The following is a 15,782-nucleotide window of genomic DNA, read 5'->3' as shown; positions in this document are numbered from 1 at the left end:
ACATCTCCCTTCTCAGCTGCCTTTCAAAGCAGGCTTGCTACATCTGAACTGTCTGTTGGAGATAGTCCTTGACCTGCACTGACTGCCACGCTGTGCCCAAAAATATTTTGAGAGCAGGGATAGGCAGCTGTGGGACACCTGGCACAGTGTCGTTTACTTATATAGGTGTAGCCTGACACATTCCGTTGCAGTGGGGATAAAAGCTGAACTGGGATGAAAAAAACAAAAGGAGTAAACTGGGACAGAAGGAAAAAGGGGAGAAACAGAAGAGTGATTTGATCTGGGGCTGAGATTGAAAGCCAGAGAGTGAAATGGAAGATGGAAAGTACTGACACTGCATGAGGAATGGGGGTGGAACAGCAATGGGCTCAGCAAAAAGACTGGAACAAGGGAATGGGGAAGGAGACAGATCAGTTAAGGGTGGAAAAATGGAAATGTTGCTAATGAGGGAAGGGGAAGCTGAAGGGGCTCACTAAGCCAAGTCCTCCATATGAATAGGGTTAGGACAGATACTGTCTAAAACAAGTTGGGACTGAAGATACAGTGATATTCAGAGCCTGGGCTGGAACCCAGGACCCCTTTTTCAGTGTTTCTCAGTTGTTATTTAACCTCTACAAAATCCTTTGGCAAGTCATATCTCATCTCCTTTCTGTGTCGGTCCATAAAGAGAGTAACTGGCTATTGGTATTAGTTATTCTTCCAGCCCTGGTCACTGAAATCTGCAGTAGATCTACAGGCTCCAGTTCTGAAGAGCATGAAGGAGCAATGGAATCTTTCACAAAGATGTGCGAGATTATACAAACCAAGTTTCGAGGAAAGCTCACTTTTCAGACTCAGAAAGCCAGGTATGAAGAACATAGGAAACAAAAGTAGCCTTTCTGACTCGTTCCCACATTGTGCGTATGTGCTATGAGAGGAGATACTTGCTTATGTAAGGACTACTTTTCCTAAAAGATGTATTTTTAGGGCATGGGACTGATTCAGGAACCAGTGAGTTGTATGGCAAAGGCAACTTGATTGATTGGTCTTCTGTTCAGAAAATGCAAGTTTGGATAGAGTATAAATAAGACAATGGATTAAAGAGAGGCAAAATATTCTCCTTCATCAGATAAAGTTAAAATAAGACAGGCATATAGTTCTTTTCCCTCTTGCCCAAATGGTCAACACATTCAAAGAGGGTGTTAGAGGTACAGATTGAGTTCCTCTATTGTTTAAGCCCACATCCAAGCCCACATCTTAAGAAATGGTGAAAGAATTCCCAAGCCCTTCTGCCAATCACTTCAAAGGGATATTTGGACAATTCAGTGATGCAGATATGGCACTATCCCTATCTTCCAGCAGATCAGAGTTAAAAAAATTGAGTTCCAAGTCTGCCATAGTGTGTTCTGGGGCTGAAGCCTTATTGGTTGCTTTTCTGAGAACTGTTTTGCTTTGTATGGAATGACCTCAGGTCTGGAACAGTTACCTGCGCTTGTTGAACCAACTGCTTCAAGCTTTCTCTGAAGCAGAGGCAGCAAAGGAGACTTAGTTTAGCTGAGAAGAATGGTTGGCTTTGCCTTCTGTCACTCAGGTAGTGATCAGAAGGCTTCTGGGTAGCACACACAAGTCCTTGTGTTTGCAGATTATGAAATACAAGACACAGGCTGTCACAGGAGACCAGGACTCCAGCAGGCACATGCTCTCACAGAAGGTTAGACTCATGCTTGCTTTTAGGTTTTTGCTCACAGTCAGTTATCAGCATTCCTCTAAACGTGTGTTGGGCAGGTACGTGTAAACATGACGCTCATGAAGCAAAGGTGCACCTGCTTTGTGGATCCCAACAAGGAGCAAATAAAAGATTAGCAAAAAGTGGCTTTTCACTGTCAAAATTAAAGTGCATAAGAGCCTGTCCCTAGTGAAATTTAGTACACCTGAGAAACTTCAAAAGATTTTGAAGTCCATGGCTTTTACATGTCTTCAGGTCAGGCCACAGCAGAGTGAAGATTTTGAACACTGACAAATTTCAGTTTTGGGTCAGAGGTCTTAAAGCCACTTGTGTCTTGAGCCCTATATCAATATGTAGGTCAACATCAACTTAATCCAAATATTTACTGAATGCAGAGAAAAGGAATCACAATGACACGTATGTGCTGAAAACTGTTAAGCAAATGTGAAGGATAATCAGATATTTTGAAAAGCAGCTATGCAATGGCTATGAATTATTTAAATAAGAGATGACCACATGGCAGAGACCCCAAATTACAGTATTAATTACACAAGCAGCAGTCTCTGACACCAAAACATTTTACACTAACTTACAAGTTTTATAGAAATGTCAGAGGCAGAGTGATGGGAAACATAACTCATTTAGAATTGCCAGAAATCAGATCCTTTAAAAGTTAAGAACACGTCTAATAGAAATCTGTAACTGTCAGAGATCAGAGATGCCCTGTCTTCGTATGAAATATATATCCTGACAGTCATTCACATCCTGATCTTCCCCAAGCTTTTACCTTAAAAGGAAGAGTTAGCTGTTCTTGTTAAATCCATAAATTTGTAGATACTTACTAGTTACTCAGTTTAGTTTATTTCCAAGTTTATTTCATTTATAACCATTATATTTCTGTGTAGCTGTCTGAACCAATGGGAAGTTTGGAATCATCTATCTTGATTTTCCCATGAAGATCACGTCTTTGGTTTGGACCAGACCCAATATGTGACTTCAGAAGTTAAGCATCAGGTTCCCGGGTGCCGACGTTTAAGGTTGTTGGAATCCAGAATCCTGAACGAGGCACCTTTTACCTGCGTGAAATACTACACGTCGCAGGCCAACCTGCTGGCTTTAGTCGGAGTTGTCTCACATCAGCCTGTTCAGCGTGCAGGGAGATCTCTCTCTGCTCATTGCACAGCCCAGAACCCTTTTCTTAGAGTAGGAAGGAGTAGAAGCCTTTCAGAAAACAGGTCTAGGCTTTCCCTTAGCAGAGCAGGAGCCTGCTTACTAGTCTACCGATTCAAATCTGTATCTGAGAAATGGGAGACCATGAGTAGATTCCCACACTGGAGGGAGGTCAGACCCATATGTCCCATGGGCTGTTCTCTGACTGCTATTTAAGCTGTTCCACTGTGCACTGATGTGCATAAAGCCTAACAGTGAAACATAACTCTGCCTCATTTATCATGGCACTTACCTGAGGGTGAGAAAGACCTGGGTTCCAGCCCTTCTCTTTGGGATATTTACTGTCTGTTTACTATATATTTACTATAAATACTTAGGGTATCAGGTGATAGATTTCTTGAGAGCAGTACTCTCCTCTGTCTTCCTTCAGGCCCAACATATCTCAACTGTTGCACAGCGATTGCAGAATCAGTGGCAAATTCTCCTAGGCACCATTTCAGAAGCAGCTGTGCTGGTTTATTTGCACAAAGCCACAAAGAGGAGCGCTCCTGCTCCTTCTCCACACCTGTTGTGGGGCTGCTTGGAGTCTCCCTCAAGACCATCCAGCTCACTAGAATGGCAGGATGCCATAGAATCATAGAATCATAGAATCGTCAAGGTTGGAAAAGACCCTTAAGATCATTGAGTCCAACCATTAACCTAGCACTGCCAAGTCCATCTATACCATGTCCTCGAGCACCACATCTATCCGTTCTTTAAATACCTCCAGGGATGGAGACTCAACCACTTCCCTGGGCAGCCTGTTCCAATGCTTGATCGCCCTTTCAGTGAAGAAGTTTTTCCTAATATCCAACCTAAACATCCCCTGGCGCAGCTTGAGGCCGTTTCCTCTTGTCCTATCACTTGTTACTAGGGAGAAGAGACCGACCCCCACCTCGCTACAACCTCCTTTCAGGGAGTTGTAGAGAGCAATAAGGTCTCCCCTCAGCCTCCTCTTCTCCACACTAAACAACCCCAGCTCCCTCAGCCGCTCCTCATAAGACTTGTGCTCCAGACCCTTCACCAACTTCGTTGCCCTTCTCTGGACACACTCCAACACCTCGATGTCCTTCTTGTAGTGAGGGGCCCAAAACTGAACACAGTACTCGAGGTGTGGCCTCACCAATGCCGAATACAGGGGCATTGTATTCCCCTTGCTTGTTTTTTTTTCCTTTCTTTTCTTCTGAGATAGTTTTCTGCCATTTCAGTGATTTAAAATGACTCACTGAGTGGTCCAGCAGGCACAGGGTGCAGCAGCAAAAGGAGGACTTCCCCTTTTAACAGCTGTGAACTCACCACAGGCTTTAAGAATGACTTGTTACCTGCAGGCTAGGACACTTTTCTAAGGAAATGTGAATTTAAATTCATCTTTTTTAAGCCTAGACAAGACCTGAGGTCTTGTTGCCTTCTTAAAATGAGACCTTTAATTACCGAGCTCCAGCAAGAAAGTCCTGGCTCCCTCTCTTGATGTATTCCAGAGCCCCCACTTGATTTTATGGAGTGCCACAACATGGAATGGTGGGCTTGGGTGGAACATTTCCTGGTCGTTCCTACTAGGAGAAAGGCTGATTGATTCACATTTGATGCAGCCCTACTTGACTACAGAGACCGTGTAGAACCAAGTTTCTCTCAGCGTGAGTAGACTGCTTCCCTGATCACAAAGCCTGTCATTCAAACCAGTGCTCTGCCTAACTTGTCCTCACTCTTCACAGCCTTGCAGAGATAGATACAAAAGGTCTCCTCGTTTGTATTTCAGTGGGCTCTTAACCTTTACTATTTCCTCCTACCCTTGCATTTGCGGAGGTGACTCCTGCCGATACAAGTCTTCTAGATTACTCACTGTCCTGCATGGCCCAGCCCTCCAAAGACACATAAAACCAAATAATTTCACAGACTTTGACAGAGAAATAAAATCAAGCAGAGAAAGTCTGCATGGTAATTCTGCAACATTCTTACCAACATCAATGCCTGCATAACTAGTGCTTTCATAAATTTAGATTTAAATAAAAAAAAATATATCCCTGCATAAAAACCTTACTTTTCTGCACCACTTTACTAACACTTCATAAGTGACTTTTTCAATAGGCTGCTTAGTATCAAAGAGTTCTCTTTGAAAAACACATGCAAAAATCCAAGTTACTGAAAAAGGTTCAGTAGTTTACACTAGTTTTCTTCACTGTTACCATTTTTTATCACAACCCAAAGCAAAAGCAATGCAAAATCCCCTGATACACACTTAGCTTTTATACTTACAAGCCATTTTTTTACTCATGTTTCAGATATGGATTGGAAAAGACAGTAAAATTTCTCTCTTTTTACTCTCAGACATGTCCTGCTGATGCACAGTATGTTTTCTATGACAACTCTAGCAGTTAGCTCAATATTCCTAACTGGTTTCAGTGACACTGCAGCATTATCACAAAGCAGGGTAACTCTTAAATGAGTAATAATGCAGCTTTAATCAGTTTTAATCCATATAAAATACTCAGAGATCACTACTATGAAGAGTAAACAACCAAACATTGAAGACAGCTCCAGTTCATTCTGCAGAATTATGTTTGGTAATCATCAGTTTACAACTCTGAAAGCTTCTGTGCAGACCCTTCCACCACCACCGATGCAGAGGAGTCCAGGTTAGTTTTTCACCATGGAAAATGAAATTGTATTAATATGTATAAGCACAGCAACATCTCCAAGCCATTGAATAGTCCCAGCCAGTATTTAACTTGAATCCTCTGCTAATGTTCAAGGCTCTGGAGACCTATCCATGATTATTTATGTACCTATTGTCCAAGTGTTCTTTGGGTTCACAGTCATAATGCTGGCTGCAAACTAAAAATAGTCCAAATGAAGAGACAGGCAAAGACAGAAGGCTGCAATGAAGTTTCTGTATCTCAGTGTTTATTACTTAAAATAACATCTAACCTTATTTATGATCCGTGTATGTTTCTCAGGGATGCAGTGGCATGTCTGTTATAGCTCAAGGGGCATGAATTAAAGTAGTGTTCCAGCATTGTTGGAGGCTGCACCCTGCCAGCTGAACCGTAAGTTATCTACCTCTTTGCATAGGGATTCAGAGGTTAAGAATTGGATGCTACCATGTCGTGCCTATTGCGTTAGCCAACAGCACATAAGGGAGTCTCGAGCACGCTAGCCCAAGGGGTCATCTAGGCTCAGGGGAGAAGCTACAGACAAACCTTTGTTTCTTACTGGAAAAAGAGATGGTATTTTTATGTGACCAAGCTTAAGTAATAGTTGTGAGATCATAGCTGAGAGGGGTGTGCTAGAATATGATTTAGATCTATCAGAAAAGAAAGAGCTAACTAGCCTCCATTTTCCTGGATTTTTTTAAATCTATTTTTCTTTATATCATTCATAGATCTGTTCAACTGCCCTAACTGCATAACTAGATAATTCCCTGGTGTAAAAAAATAACAAAAAATCTGTTCCAGTCCCGCTTGCTTGGCACAGTCTTCCAAGTACCAGTACACTTCTGCAGGTAACAGTGAATCAGTCTGTAAGTTGTCCGTCTGTCTGCCAGGTTTGGTTGATGAGAAGCTCAACATGACCCAGCAATGTGTGCTTGCAGCCCAGAAAGCCAACTGTATCCTGGGCTGCATCAAAAGAAGCGTGGCCAGCAGGTCGAGGGAGGTGATTCTGCCCCTCTGCTCTGCCCTCGTGAGACCCCACCTGGCGTACTGCGTCCAGCTCTGGAGTCCCCAGCATAAGAAGGACATGGACCTGTTGGAGCAAATCCAGAGGAGGGCCACGAAGATGATCAGAGGGCTGGAGCACCTCTCCTGTGAAGACAGGCTGAGAGAGTTGGGGTTGTTCGGTCTGGAGAAGAGACAGCTCCGGGAAGACCTTATTGCAGCCTTTCAATACTTAAAGGGGGGTTATAAGAAAGCTGGAGAGGGACTTTTTACAAAGGCACATAGTGATAGGACAAGGGGTAACGGCTATAAACTGAAAGAGGGTAGATATAGATTAGATATAAGGAAGAAGTTCTTTACTGTGAGGGTGGTGAGGCACTGGAACAGGTTGCCCAGAGAAGCTGTGGATGCCCCCTCCCTGGAAGTGTTCAAGGCCAGGTTGGATGGGGCTTTTAGCAACCTGGTCTAGTGGAAGGTGTCCCTGCCCATGGCAGAGGGGTTGGAACTAGATGATCTTTAAGGTCCCTTCCAACCCAAACCATCCTATGATTATATGATACACACATAGACACACACAGCCTTAGTATGTGCACGTTAGTGCAAAAGGTAGATTTTTTTTTTGCTAAAGCAATGTGCTCCATGCCTACCTTTCTGCAGAAGGAGATGGACTCTTGCTGGATATGGAATCCACTGGTAATAGCACTCCATACCTGACAAATGTAGGACACCCATTTTAAACGAAGTTAAACTGTCTAGCCCATTTCAGACCAGCAGCTTATTCAGCCGTAGCTCTTCAATGCACTATAAATGCATGACTGCAGTTATTAGAAATAATCCAACTTACTTGAGGCAAACGGCAGCAAGCAAGCTGCAGCAGCACAGGGTGTGGGTCAGCTGGGCGTGTTGGCCAGCTGCAAAGTAAGCACTATTAGAGCAGTTCAGCAGGCCCAGGGGAAATGCTTCCAACTTCTCCAGGAAAGCTACACTAGCAGGGAGTACTCCTCTTCGGACTTCCTGAGGCTCCCAGGTATTGCATTAAGGCCTCCCAATTTTCATACCTTTTCTAAGGACACAGCCTACCATCGGTGAGCAGTAATACAGCCATAAGTTCTCTAACAGGCTGTGGGCTGTTATCCTTTGCCTACATTTACTCTACCACACTCCCCAGCACTCTCATGCAAGCAGCAAATTATATAAATAACTTACTCATACTCACAGTCTCTTTCTACATGTACGCGTAGTATTCAAGGAACAGCTGCAGACCAGACAAACATCCTCCCCAAATGGCTTAGCCACAGGTGATCCTTCTTACCTACATGACCTTAACTCCCTCTCAGGTACATGCCTTTTCATCAGTCAGGCTCTACTTTCCTTGTGTCTTTGTCTTCTGCTGTCAAGATCACTGTCCTGCTTTGAACTTTGAGCAGTTTGTTGTTTTAGCAGAGTGAACTTCAATATCTAGACTGAATCCAAACCTTTGTCACTGGTATGCTCTATACAATATTCTTTAAGAATGAGGTGACATTAACTCTGGAATTCCCATCAGTTTTTTGCCATGTTCTAATGTTTCATCTGGGGTTATTCTGAAGCTATATAAAGATCCCGTTACAAAACAAAGGGAAATATTGAGTGTCAGCTTTTGGACTGGAGATCAGACGAGCTGTTTGAACCACAGGATGATGAAGAATCATTGAGTGCTGCAAACAGTTTTGGCAAATTCACTTTGCATGGTCTCTGGAAAGCAGCCTTCCACATGTGGGACAAATCTTTATCTTCCTATCTTTGTAGAGAAAGGTTTAGCTAATTATGTCAAGGACGTTACAACCTCAGTTACACAGGCTGTCATAAACTACCCTGCTGCATACTCTCAATCATCGCTGTCAAACTAGGGACTAGGTCAAAACCACAAGGAATTTCTAACTCTTTTTGGCTGACTAGGTCTGATGCCATTTAAGGTCTCAACAACAGAACTGCTGATAACTTTCGTATCTTGTTGCCAAAAAACAAAAAACCAAAACCATATCCATGGCCATCTTCCAGTCTTCAAGCCAAGTCATAGGTTTTGGAAACGGTAATCAACTATGTCAGCTCTTCCTTTGGTAGTTTTACAAGTCTAGCTAGGTTCTGCCTGGTAGAAGGTTTCATGATAATGAGAGCTTAAGGACAGATGAGGTTAGAACAACCTTTACTGGTTTTTAATCAAACAATGAAATTCTGGTCTCACAAAAATGTTTTCTCATGTTATGTCTAATTTTACTATTCTTGACAATTTATTTTCTTAATAAAATGCTTCTTAAGAACAGGAATAGAAGAAAAATAGCCAGTTTTCTGCAGGAGTACTGCAATGGGACTACAAAAAGGACCAATTATTCTCATAAAGGACACAGCAAGCAATTTCATTCCAGTATTTGCTAGAAAGCTAGGAAACAAGAATGGTTGACTGCACAAGAATATATTAGATTTAAGCAACCTCTGTGTGCGCTATTCATGTTTTCATGCATTGCCTCAACTTCCACGATACCTCTGAAATTCTTACACCCACACCCATATCTGCATATAGTGCAAGTGATCCCATGGCGAAAAAATTCTGGACCTTTTCAGTTCAATTATCAAATGAATTAATTACTGGGAAAGACTGCTTACTAAAACGAATAAATACAGCTAGACAACTTACTAGAGCCATTCATCTTTAAGTGGTAAACAAGGAATAAGGAATGCTGTGATTTGTCAGATGCTACAGAAATACTGCAGATTGGAGATGTTACTCACCATTCTGTCTACATGTACGACGTTTGGCTTTCACATACTTGCCAGTGCCTTCCTAAGCCTCATGCTAACCAAGCAAGAGCTAACTTCATATCCTGGATGTTGCCTTCTCCCAACAATAGAAGACGATCATGGTAAAATCCCAAATACAGGGTAACTGCTCAGGTACCCTAGAAATTAATTACACCTGAACAATCATTCAAAGGAGGGACAAATGCAGTCGCATCTTACACTGGGAAGACTGAAAGAAGGAAAGTCCAGTGCAAGGCCCACTCCATTCCCTGAAACCACAGATGCTCTGCCTCCAATGCTGAAACAGCTTTGGAGAAAGTAGCGAGGAAAGGTTGATCTTGCTGCATGCACCCTCCCCCATCACGAAGGAATTTCAGGAGTGGCTTGAACAGACCTGCATGTTTAAGGGAATCTAATTTTACATGTACTGATTTCTCTGGGTTGTAAAATAATGAAGGACTCTTTCTATTCCTGGCTACTTCTGATTTACTCAAGATTATACAGTACCTCAGTCTAGCCCTAATCTGGAAGATGGGCATGATAATTTATTTACCCTCAGAAAACCCCTACTGAATTTTCCAGTGGTAGGGCAAAAGATTTCAATATGTTAGAACAGAAGCTCCTCACTGTGAACAGCAAACATTCACAGGGGGGTATGAAGTGATTTTGTTGATTACCTAGGACCCCAATTACCCTGCCTGCAGGCTGCACTAAAAATCCTGGGGTTCTAGCTCTTTTCCTCTTAAGATGTTCTTTATTAATATAAACATTATGCATATAGCTCTGTAGGTGTGCAGTCAACACCAAGCAATTACATCCCCCGCTTTAAATAAGTTTTGTTATGCACAGTGATTACTTTGGGGAGAATACCATCTTTGCTACTACGTGCAAATCTAGTGCATAATATAGTTGCACAAGCTTGAGCAATGTGCAAGAGCTTTTATTTTTCCATCAAGCAAGATTTTTGGGGAAAACATTTGCACAGTGGTCATTCATAAAGTCACTACTGCCCTCGGTCAGATATTTAAGAATTAGGAAAAGTCAGCAAGCATGTAGACTGCTATTCTCAGCTGTGCCTAGATAATAAATTGCAAGGACCCTAAAAGCTTCTTAGGAAACTCACAATCCTAGCTCTGCAAAAGGTTCATTCCTTCCATGTTTCTTCTGCAGACTTGTCAACATTTTGCCCCTAATTTAATCTGCATTTATACTCCCTTATGGTTGAATCCCATACAGTCCTTCTAGATAGGACTGCGCCCTGTATAGATGAATTCTTAATTCTCAAAGAAGAGGGCAAAGAGAGCAATGCATCTAAAATGGCTCTTGCCTTTGTAGACAATAAAACACTAAAGAACTTCAAAATAAATTGGCTCACAGTTCCCAGGGCTTTGCTTAACACAGCAAAAAAGCTTATAGGAAACATTCACTGGATGTAAAGTCAGTGGCAAATATTATCTTTCGTATCAAACAGATAATGTAATTAAAAAAATTGAAGACACAAACCTGACATCAAAATGTAATGTGGCAACACACCATTTGTGTTTGGTAAGTGCCACTAAGTCAGAGGCAACAGACCTTCACATAGAAGAAGAGTTTGCAACATAGAAGAAGTTTCACACAAGAAACTCGGCAAATGCCACAGAATACGAACAGAGAACAGAGCCACAACATGGTAGTGCTACCAGTATTTTGTTTTCTATTGTGAGGCATTATACATGCACACCATATTTCAAATATAGATGTCATTTAGTAGATTGATTACATAAGTGCAAGGCTTCTCAAGTTTTATGATGCCATGGCTTTCTGAACAGCAGGGAACAGTCACTCTTACAGATCTACTACATTTTTGCCAGAAAATAAAAGGCTAATGACTTGAAATATGAATGCCACAGTAAGGCACATGATTAATAGCCACTGAGTAATAAAATCATTGCTGACAAAATGTGTCCAATGAAAAGTTTAAATCTTTTCCAATGAAAAGTTTAAATATCCCCTTGGGAAAGGAGTCCTCAGTCTCGTTTACAGTGCTGTGGAGGCATTTTATTCAATGGCTTGTCAGGCAAGTGTTGTGAAGCAGTTCCCAGCACCCGGACAAGAACCAAGACTTCCCATTCTCAGATACATTCCTCTGTAAAAAAGAAGGCTATGTACCTCTCCACTTAGTCTGTGTCCTCAAGAGGCCTGCACTCTTTGCTGAACAGCAGCCCCATTTCAACAAGAGTTCAGTGACCCCCTGCTAGACCTTTCCATAGCTCGGTGGCTATTTCAGAAAGGAGGTACCACGGATTAAATTCCTTTAAGCTAAGGAGGACCCAGAACCCCTCTGCTCCATTTCGCTGTAACCATTATGTTGCTGTGGTAACATAGTCCCTACTTCCTACCTTCCTCAGAAGATGGTCTGGTGCTCATTCTCTGCAGAGGTGCAAGTCTCTTGTGAAGCCCTGAGTAAAGTGCCTCTTGAAGCACACGTTTCAAATGCATTGTGTTTTCTAGCAGCTGACACCAAATGGCTTTGCTCCCACACACATAAAAACAAAACCAGAAATTGCCATACAGAGGCATATGGAGCCCCCATACCATCAAGAGATAACCGCATCACTAGGCCTACATAAGGTTCCTCTATTGCTGTAAGGTGTGGTCTTGATCTTCTTGTCTGACATCCTCATCTCCTCCTTCATGTCACTACTGCACAACCACATCTACATCAGCATGTTGGCCAGCTGAATGCTAACACATTTGAAGTGTGTTTCATTTTCAGCTGGACCTTTTACCCATCGAACTCCCCACATGGAGACCCAATTACAAATGCCTGTACAAGGGAAGGGACAAGAAGGCACAGCCAGGGAAGGTGGGACAGTCCCTACTGATAACAGCCCTGCCTTGATCAGCTGAAGACCATCATGGAGCTCCACACACCCTGCACTGACCCCACTGTGGGAGCACCCAGCCTTGTCCGTTACAAAGAGCCCAGCCACCTCCCTTACACTGTGAGAATCGCCCTGCTGTGATCAAGCACCTACTCTTACGCTCAACAACTTTCAACTGAGGGGCTAAGGCAGGCAGGGAGAACTGTTATAACTGCCATCAGAACTTTACCAGAAGGGGATTATACAGGCACGGTGTGGAAATGAGATCCATTCCCAAACTCTTCATTAAGGTATAATTAATTGGGAAACCATTGTTTTGTAGCATAAGACTAAAAGCAACAGAATGATCAGTTACTTCTGCTACAGAAAACTAGATTGGGAGTATCATGGGAAAAGAAAACAAGCTGAGCAAGGAAATTTTTCCAAAATATGCTCAGTCCATGGTCTCATTTCTTCATTCCCCTGAAGAACCACTGTGCGGTAGTTGTTTATAGTAGTCAGTCATAAGTCTTCTCCTCCCAAGAGACACAGTACAGTATGCCAGTAAATGGCACTAGCCCACTGGAAGTACCAAATAACATTAAGGAAACCTGAAGGGAGAAGTTGCTTCAGCCAAGGGGATTATGGGCCAGGTGACAGACTCCAGCTTGTGGAGTGGCTGCCCCCACCAGAAGACTCCTGACACTGTCTATCACATAGTCAGCCAGAACACAGCCCCCTAAGCCAAGGCAAAGGCCTGACCTGACACCTAGAGATGTGGGGTATCACCACCACACCCTGGCCCCTACCCTCACTCTTTTCATGTTCTTAGCATCCTTGACCTAGTGCCACCCCAGTCTATGCCCAGCTAACTGACCTATAAAGGGAAAAGTAGCATCCAACTTTTCTTCTAAGGCTTTTGATCTTTCTCCTTGCTCACATCAGTTGGCCTCCTGGACCTGATACAAGAGGGTACAACAAGCACTATGTGTCTGCCCCTCATCTTCCCTATCCATCTCTCTTCCCAGCAAAGCCCCACAAGGCTGCACCTGACCCACTACCTGTTAGTCGTAGTGCAAGCAGCCCCAACAAGAATTACTGCTGGCTCCTCATTGCTTTCAGTGGACCTCTGCAATGACTGTAACTCTCATTACTGGATCAAAACCTACAGCTGCTGCTGCTGCTCTTCCCACATCAGGATCTCTGAGTCCTTGTTTCCCTAAACTGCAGCCTCTCAACCTGCATTCTCCACCACCTGAAGGCTGCTAGGCAAAACAGCAAATACGTCACACATCCTGGTGAAGAAAGTCTTCATTGATTTTATCTAACCCCACAGGAGAACAGGGTAGCCCCATCCGAATACCATCAGTGGCAGAGCAGACCCTTGCCCTGTTCACATCAGAAGTGCCACCCTTCTAGGCAGCCCTCCATTTCCCAGGACTTCCCCACACAACCTTCAAAAACCAAGTAAACCAAAAATCACTCACCCCCAGGAAGCCTTTAAAACCTGCCAGCTAGGACATAAATTCCTGTGCCGATTCCTTAACACCTGCAACCTAGTTTTCCTACACAGCTGGGCTGCCAGTGGTGTAGATCACTAAAGGACCTAGATGCCCTATTGCAGGCACATGTCAATACAGGCTAACATACAAACTGAGTTGGACATACAGCCCTTAGTACAGCAAAGGGTAACTGAGTTGTGGTACTGCTGCAGTATATATTAAATATAAGGCATCTTTGCCTGGGACCTGGTATTTTACACAGCGTTGGGATTTGTTATCCACACCAAGGCAGAGATGCCCAGGCCACATCATATTTTCTCCCTCTCTCTGAAGAACTCTGGCTTCCCTAAATGTAAATGAAGAGTTTGAGGAAACACAAGCCTTTGATGTGTGTGAGGAGATGTAATGCATTTAGGCAGAATATTTTAATTATGTGAATTACAACAGGGCATCTTGCTCTTTTTTTTCTTTTTTTGCATGCTGAGTCACTTCCACTTGGACTCTGCAAACATGGACCCGTGCACTGAGTGTTTAAGTATTTGGAATAAACTATTAATGCTGTGCTCTAGCTTTGGCAAGCCTTAAGCAGAAAAAAGAAATCATTCCTTCTTTTCTTCTTTATTTCCCTGAGCTTGTTAGCACTTTCTTTGGAAGAGACTGGAGCTAGTAGAACGTCCCAGTTTGAGATACACAGTGCCAAGGACCAGTATGCTGAAGCTATCTATCCCCCAGTTCCCAGGGATTGACTTCTGAAATGTCTCTGAGGTTTTCGGTTGCCATCCAGTCTCATTTGTGTACAAAATATGGAGAGATGAGTCAGAGTAATTTCTTGCCCTTTATGAAGAAAACCTGATACCTTGTGCATAGTTGTGGTATTTCTATACACAGTTTACATACTTGCCACCAACCCAGTTTTATTTTTCTTTTGAGTCTTTTGATTTTTTTTCATACAGTAATTGTTCTGCTGAAGTCTGTAGCTAAATGAGGTGTTTATTCAGCATCTGTGCCTTCTAAATATTTACTAATGAAGATCTTTTTAAAAACTTTTTCCCTCAGCCTGTTCACTCAGGCAGGGTAAATTTTTCCATTTCTTTGATCCTGAAGCCCCCCTTATTTTTAATTATTCTTCTCTTGGCAGCTGAAGGAAAATGTGGCAATATATACCAAGCCCTTCCCCACCCCTCCAGTTAACAAAGATACTGGTTGTAGATCAAAGAATCCATCAGAACAAACTGCTTCCTATGCAATAAACCCTCTGTCTCTGGAATAAGCAAGTTTATCTTCATTGTGCATTCCGATAAGATGTTATTATAGTAGTGACTTTAATTACATTTCTCATTATTACATTAGTGTGCAGTAACATAGGGTTTCACTGAATCTAAATGTGCTAGTTTGTAGAATATGGTGCCTTTAAGTCTTGTGATGGAGGGAAGTAAAACTTCGGAAGCCACAAAACAACAAAAAAATTGTTCATTTTACACTCAGTTGGGCAGATGTGCCTGTGGAAGGAATGAGGAAATTTTTCTGGAATATGGACTGGAAGGTGGAAAAAGATGAAGAGACATCATAAAAAGGCAAGACTACATGCACCCCTGTACATCCCTGTAATGCAAACAGGGTAAGATTCTAGAAAATAAGTAGCTGCTTTAACGACTTAAGGAATAAATACTTTTTTGTCTAAAGTGATATACTTAGAGGTATATTTTAGTGGACCATCTTTAAATGTTGATCTATTTTCCTCCACAGGAAAACAGCTTCTTCTCCCCCCTGTTTCTTTTTTTTTTGTGGTAAGACTAGAAGCTGTGAAGACTAATAGGCTATCTCAAAGTATTTCCTCTTAGGCACTGAGTGGGTTAAAAAATATTTGTAGGTATAAAAATATTCTTTAAGATGTGTACATTTTGGATGTCTAACAAATAGTCATTGAACTGATACTCAGTAAAACACATTTTCATGTAACTCAGCTTCTCTGATAACTTGATTAAATGTGAGGCCTGGTATTTGGTGCCAGGTGATTCCCAGGGGAGTGAATTTATCACATGCTTAGTCTTGTAGTCCTTACTCAATAACTGCTTGATCTATAACTTAT

Source organism: Platalea leucorodia, assembly GCF_965183815.1.
Source record: "Platalea leucorodia genome assembly, chromosome: 2".
In the NCBI taxonomy this organism is placed as follows: Eukaryota; Metazoa; Chordata; class Aves; order Pelecaniformes; family Threskiornithidae; genus Platalea; species Platalea leucorodia.
The sequence above is the reverse complement of the archived record's forward strand: the minus strand, read 5'-3'. Positions refer to the sequence as shown.